Source organism: Vombatus ursinus, unplaced genomic scaffold, assembly GCF_900497805.2.
Source record: "Vombatus ursinus unplaced genomic scaffold, bare-nosed wombat genome assembly UNPS02014810.1, whole genome shotgun sequence".
In the NCBI taxonomy this organism is placed as follows: Eukaryota; Metazoa; Chordata; class Mammalia; order Diprotodontia; family Vombatidae; genus Vombatus; species Vombatus ursinus.
Window position 1 is genome coordinate 2,773,167 of NW_020954588.1, and position 7,148 is coordinate 2,780,314.

Consider the following 7,148-nt stretch of genomic DNA (forward strand, 5'->3'; position numbering starts at 1 on the left):
TATTTTTCCAGACCCTATAATCAAAGAAATAATAGCCACTACCACTTCCCTCATAATTTCCCTGGGAAGTAGATGGTACAAGTGCTGTTATCGCCAGTTTACAACTGATGAACTGAGGACACAGATATGTCCAGTGCTATCCCAGGCTCCCATTACTAGTAAGTAGTGAAGCTAAGGTTATATGCTTTTGCACCAAGCTACCCCTGTATCCTCTTGGAAAGCTTCTAGTAAAATTACCTTCAACAGATGTCAGCCCTGCTCCTATCCTTTTGGAATCGATGCCAAGGTCCCTGGTAATAACCTGGAGATTTTATTGACTGCTAGGCTTCTCTGTGGTGTTTATGAACCACATGGTTGCTGGGACTGTTTGGACAAAACCAAGTGCATTTACGTTACTATAGATTGACTACAAAGGCAGGCTCTGGGAGTAGCTCAGAATGCTCTCTCCCCAAGCCCTTTGATGATATCCAGAACTTTGGAACAGTAGACTGGACTGGCCAGTAGTAAAACTATAATTACAGCTTGTTATTTGCACTGCCAGGAAGAGTGGATGGCAAAGAAACCCTCTCCCCTCTGCACTCTGACCCAGCCCTTGACAAAGGACAGTGTGACCTGGGAGACAACCAGTTTCAGATTGTGCTGCCAGGATCCCTTTCTCCTTCCCCACTGCTCCCCCACTTATTAAGGAACAGCCTCGAAGAGCCAAAAAAGAAGGGCCACGTTTACTTTTCAGGTGCAGGAGACATGTGTGCCTTCCAGTAGGCTTTTGCAAGCATCTCTTGCCGTTTGGAATAGTTCTGTATGGTGCCTTCAATTTAACTTTCTTGATACAAGTCAGCATAAAGCACTGATTTTGTAATCGGTTCCCAAGGATAAGAAGAAATCATTGGGAACATTTACAAGATGAAGTTAACTTTGACCCTGAAGACTGTTGCTTCTTAAAACGACCTTCTCTCTGCCAGCTTCCTACCTGGTTGTCCTATAGCTTTAGGCTGCCATATCAAGCAATGGAAATATTTTAACTGTCTCTTTCATTTGAGGCTAGAAGATTGTCAGGGTTGGTCTGTTTGACCTTTGATCTAGATTCCTAAATTGACTTGTTTGAACCACGTGTAGATTATGTTCCTGCCTGAGCATCCGTGCCCTGGTTCCTGAACCATCTGAAGTCACCTCTTCCAGTTTGCAAAGGTTAGCTGCTGGGAGACAGCGGGGTCTAGCAGATAGAGTGTTGCATTTAGAGATAGAAAAACCTGGCTTCTAATCCTGCCTCTGGTATTGTTCAATGACCCTAGGCAACTTCATTATGCTCGAATTCACCATTTATTAAATGAGGTTACTGATACTACCCACTTAACATAGTAGTTATAAAGATCAAATGTGGAAAATATGTGCAAAGTGCTATATAAATGTGGACCTAGCCCCTGAGAACACAATTTAACTTGCTGGGTCTTTGATAAAAGTGCTCTGTAAACCTTAGAGGCTCATGTGAATAACAAATAGCTTATATTTAACAGGCCAGTTATTGTTTTACACATTTTGATTGCTCATCCCTACAGTGCCTTCTAGTAGGATAGAGATTGGATTTATGATTTTATTGTAAAGAGAAATCCCAGATGAGGAAATTCTCTCTACCAATGGAAGTCATGACCTTCTTTGTAACTTACAGTCTTCAAGACTAGACTAGAGCAAAAAAGGAAGCGAAGTAAAAGCCAGGAGGTGTGAGAAGAGGGGATTTGACCACAGGTCTTCCTGCCCCCAAGAGCAGCTCTTTCTTCAATATATTACACAGCCTTTACTTGATAAATGTTTGTTGAATTGAGTTTTATGATGAGGAAATGGGGGCTCAATTAAGTAATTGAGCCAAGGTCATATGGCACCAGCAGTGGAACAAGAACCTGTGTTTTTTAACTTAGAGTGCAGGATTCCTACCCCTACACCGCTATCATGTGCCATACTCCATGACCTTTCTGTAGGAAACAACTGTGTCTTTCCTTAGTGTTATGTATTGTATAACACAAAAGTGGGAGGAGGAGAGCCAGCTGTCCCCTTTCATTGACTGATGGGATGCCAGGTAAGCATCTCTTCCCATGTGGATTCAAGATGATATCATCTCCATACTCTTGCTCTCTGAGAAGAATGCCTTTGGCCTGGAGCTCAACTGCAATGGTCCTGGGGAAGCCGCCCACCTGCAGAGTTAGTAAGTCTACAAGCATTTACTAAGCATTTATTTTGTGCCAGTGCTGGTACATGGCTATACCAACCAGCACCACTCCAAACTAGGGAAGCACAGAAGAGTTGGCAAACTTGGGCTGCAAAACAAAATAATAATAACTCACATTTCTTTAGGACCTTAAAGTGACCAATGGCTTTTCTCACTTCAACCCTATGAGATAGGTAAAACAAGTATCCCCATTTTACAAATGAGGAAATTAAGATACCTTGAGGTTGTGTTTTACACAGAGTTATACAGCCAGTAAATGTTGGAGGTGAACTTTGCTCTTCTAATGCCAATGCCCTTTCCACTATAGCAGAGGGACTTTAATCAGGGCATGCTTTCTGTGGTACCATGGGGAAACAAGCACTGGATTTTGAGTTTGAGTACCTGAGTTCAAATCCTACCTCTGAATCATGCTAGCTTTGTGACCTCAGGGAATTAATTTAACCTTCCTGGGTCTCAGTTTCCTCATCTGAGTAAAATGAGGTCAGTGGACAAGATGGCCTTTGAGGTTCCTTCCAGTTCTAAATCTCTAATTCTGTTCCAACCCAGTTTGGCAACTCCCTTCAGGAGCCCATTTTCATGAAGGAGAAGGAGAGTAAATACCTCCTCCTGTTATTTTGCCCTTTGCACAACTGCAGACAAGGACACTAAGAACCCTTACATGTGGGTTTGTTCACTTATTATCATGCCTTCTTTTAAAACACAAAACATAATAGTCATTTCTCAATGTAACCCAGCCTCCATAGCACTATACTTTGAAACAAAGGAAAACAGTTAAGCAAAAGCCAACCCACACACTCACTTTATCTGACAATATCTACCAAGAGGAGGGACATGGATTTCATCACCTGCTCTTTGGCCCTGAAATTGGTTATTACAATTTATCAGATTTTGGGCTACCTTTAAGCAACTAGGAAGCTAGGAAAGAGCAATGAACATGAGGTTAGGAAGACGTTTGTTCAAATCCTGACTCAAACACTTACTTAGCCTTGTGACCATGGGAAAGTCATTCTTTCAGCCTCAGTTTTCTTATCTGTAAAATACAGGATGATAATAGCACCTACCTTAAAGAGTTGTGAAGATGGACAGACATGCTATACATCAAGTATCTTGCAAACCTTTAAAGCACTATATAGATGATATTATTATCATTATCATTATCATTATCATCATCATCATCATTATTATCATTATTATTATTATTTCTGTCAGAATATATCTGACACAATTTGTCACTTGCCAGATATGCTGCACATGGAAATCTTTTTCAAGCATGGTTTGGGCTCCATAACCATTGAGGTATCTTTGAATTCTGAAATTCTGTGAATCCAAGCTTCTCTGAATTCCTCAGATTCATTTTTCTTACAATAATATTTCATTATATTCACACACTATAATTTTTTAGCCATTCCCCATTCTATGGATACCAATTCTTTGCCACAACAACAACAAAAATGCTGCTATGAATATTTGTCATGTATTAGGCTCTCTTTTTCTCCTATCTTTGATAAGGTAAATATTTATTAGTAGGATTGCTGGGTGGAAGGACATATATGAATAGTTTAGAGTCTTTTCTAATATTTTTTCCAAATTGTTTTCCTGAGACATTGAACCAATTTACTACTCCAGCAATGCATGAGTGTGCCTGGTTTCCCATAGCCCCTCCAACATGGACTATTTCTACCTTTTATTATTTTTGCCATTTTGTGGCATCTGAAGTAAAGTGCTATTTTTTAAAAATTTATGTTTCTCCTTATTAGTGATTGAGAACATTTTTATAGAGTTGCTGATAATTTGCAGTTCTTCCTAAAATTGTATTTTTCATGTGGTTGTTGACCTACATGTGTTTATGCTGGCATTTCCAGAAAATGTATCCTGGGGAGCAGTAACAGTAGTAGATATGGATAACATCTAACTAGGTTAACAACCCCATCCTTGGGTATAAATTAGATATTTTGAAATGTACATTAACTCCTCTGGGTCCTGGGGTTCCACTTAGTAGCCTAGATCAGTAATTTTCTAAATGGTACCCTCATGACCTAGACAGAATTAATGTGGATATAATTTACATATAAGTAGTAGTTTACTCACCTTGGGAGTATCTTAACTATTATTAATAAATAGCAATTGATGTATTCTGCACTCATCCAATCTCAAATACTCCCCCAACTGCCTTCTATTAAGACAGTATCAAGCCAAGCTGGCCAGAACATAGGAGTAACGGATTTCAGGTTGGAAGAAACCACATAAAGTCCAACCTCTTCATTTATGGATGAGGTGATTAAGAGGGGTAGTAATTAAACCAGGATACAAAATCCAGGTCTCCTGCTTCACAGAGCTAATAAGCATCAGAGCTGAGATTTGGTCAGTAAGAAAATCCATTGCTTTTAGACCAACGGCTGAAGCCAGAATAAGAAGATCTGAGTTCAAATGCAGATTTTGTTACTTTATGCCTATGTCACCTTGAACAAATCATTTTCTCTCTCTAGACCTCAGAGAGGGTTAAATGAGGGCACTGCATTAGATGAGTTCTAAGGCCCCTTCCAGCACTAAACTTATGCCCCAAGCATGCCAAAATTATTGTTCTTCCATTACATAGTACTTCAGAAATTTCTGTATGTATGATAACAGACAATGGCAAAGTGAATGATTGCTGCTCCCATTTGAATATTTGATCCTCATGTCCTTTGGCCCAGCCCCCAAAAGGTGTCCTATTGCTTCTTGCTAGGACAGGTGGGTAGAAAGAAGGTGATCAGTTGCCAGCATTTAGAAGCTGTGACCCTTCGTCTCTGTTTCCTTCTCACCTCCCAAAGGTGGATGTACTCATGTTGCAAGAGCATGGGCAGATGAGAGGATGGGAGGTCTACAGTGTTCTGCCCACTCTCCTTCAATATAATGACAAGGAAGTCAAAGGGTATAATTGACTTTGCCACATTAAACCCATTCCTACTGTTTGGGTAAAGTCAGTCTTTGAGTAAGAACCATGAAAAGTGTTGCAAGACTTGCTTAACAAACACTATTTGGTAATATTGTGATAACGTCAGGGCCTTTGGGGCCAAAACTTGATGTGGTAGAAAGAGCACCAGAGTAGAAGTCAGGAGACCTGCTATTATGACCTTGAACAAATTACTTGCTGGATCTCATACTAGGGAGACCTGGGTTCAAATTATGCCTTTGGAGTATACTAATTGTGTGACCATGGCAAAGTCACTTAACTTGTCTCAGACTGTAAAATTGTGCTAATGATACCCATGGCTTCTCCTTATTAGGGATGTGTAGGATTCAAGTGAGATAATAAGTGTAAAGCATTTTGGGAATCTTACAGGGCCACATAAGTGTCAGCTATTATTATTTCTCATACACTTGAGCCTCAGTTTACTAATTTATTAAATTAGGGGCTTAGACTAAATAAATTTAGAGGTCCTTCCTATTTCTAACATTCTGTATTCCTCTCATGGATAGCTGAGAAAATATAAGGGAAAATGAAACCACATCATGCCTTTCATTTTACAAATGAGTTGTGAGTTCTTTTCTCTAGAGTAGAATATCTAAGTTTTATTAAAAAAAAAACACATCTCTCTTTGAGGAAAATTATGCTTGTTTTTCTCCATTAAATGAATGTTGAACAACATTCCCACTCTTTATTCTAAAGACAGGCTGCTGTTTTTGAAGGGAATTTTTGGACAGTTCTGCCAAAAGTAGTTTCAGCAATTCCTATAAGCTCCGTCTTTGTGATAGATAGTCGTGATTTCGTTTTAACCAACTGTCCAGTTGCACAGGTCACTGACAAACATCAGGGAGGGACAAACTTGTATCTATATTCTCTTTCTTTTTTCTGAGCTTCAATGGGATGGAAAAACTTCACAAGGTACACACTTGGAATTCAGCAGAAATAACTGATTAAGAAGTTGGAAAGAAAGTAAATGGTGAAAGAAAGGTGCTAATCACTGCTTGTAAGAGGAATTAATTTATGCAGCACCAGTTTTATCTGATAGCACAGGTGAGAAAGCTCTTTTCGGTGAATATTTTCTAAAGTCATAGGCCTGTTAAGAAAATGCATCTGCAATTCATCAGACTGTTAACTTTGTATTATTTATTTGGTTGAAACTTTTTTTCCTCTTAGACAATCTTTCACTTTTAGAAGGGAAGATTTTAATTGGGAGGAGGTGGGGAGAAGCAGCTCAAAAGCCAAAACAGACTATCAGTCAATGAATATGTTCCAGAAAGCTTGGTAATTATAAAAATCTCAAGACCAGGTCAGTCCATAGATCAAGGCTTGCAATTGCCTACAGAAGATCAGAACAGAACCCTAAGGTTGAGCAACTCGACTAGAGGCACACTTCTTTCAGGAAGCTGTTGTTGGGCCTGCTGACCCTGTACCTTATGGTCCTCTATCATCCCCACACTAAAAGATACCACCAGACCCACTAAGGGATGAACTGTCCAGCTTTACTACATCCAACTAGGGAAGACTGTCCTCTGTGCTACCTTCCATTTCCCACCCTTTTCCAACTCCTTCACAACCCTTTACTCAACTGAGTTGAATTTGCCCTAAGAACCAGAATTCCTTGTTATGTGATCATTGGGAAATAACATTTCCTTAACACGAAATCTCACCTTCTGCCTGGCCAATTAACCGTTATAAATTGGCTATTACAATTCAGAAGAATAAATGCTTGGTGATACTTGTGGCCAATCAGCATTATTCTATCATAGAGGACTGAGTATTGTACTAGAAGTCAGGAGATCTGGGTTAGAGTCCCGATTTCACCATGACAGAGGAAAATACTAATTTCCTTTCCAAAGGGAAGGCTGTGTAGGATGAGAAGCAGTTGTGTTGTAGTAAAGAAAACCAGCTGGAGTCAGGACTAGCTGAGTTGTGAAAGAAGAAGAAGAAGAAGAAGAAGAAGAAGAAGAAGAAGAAGAAGAA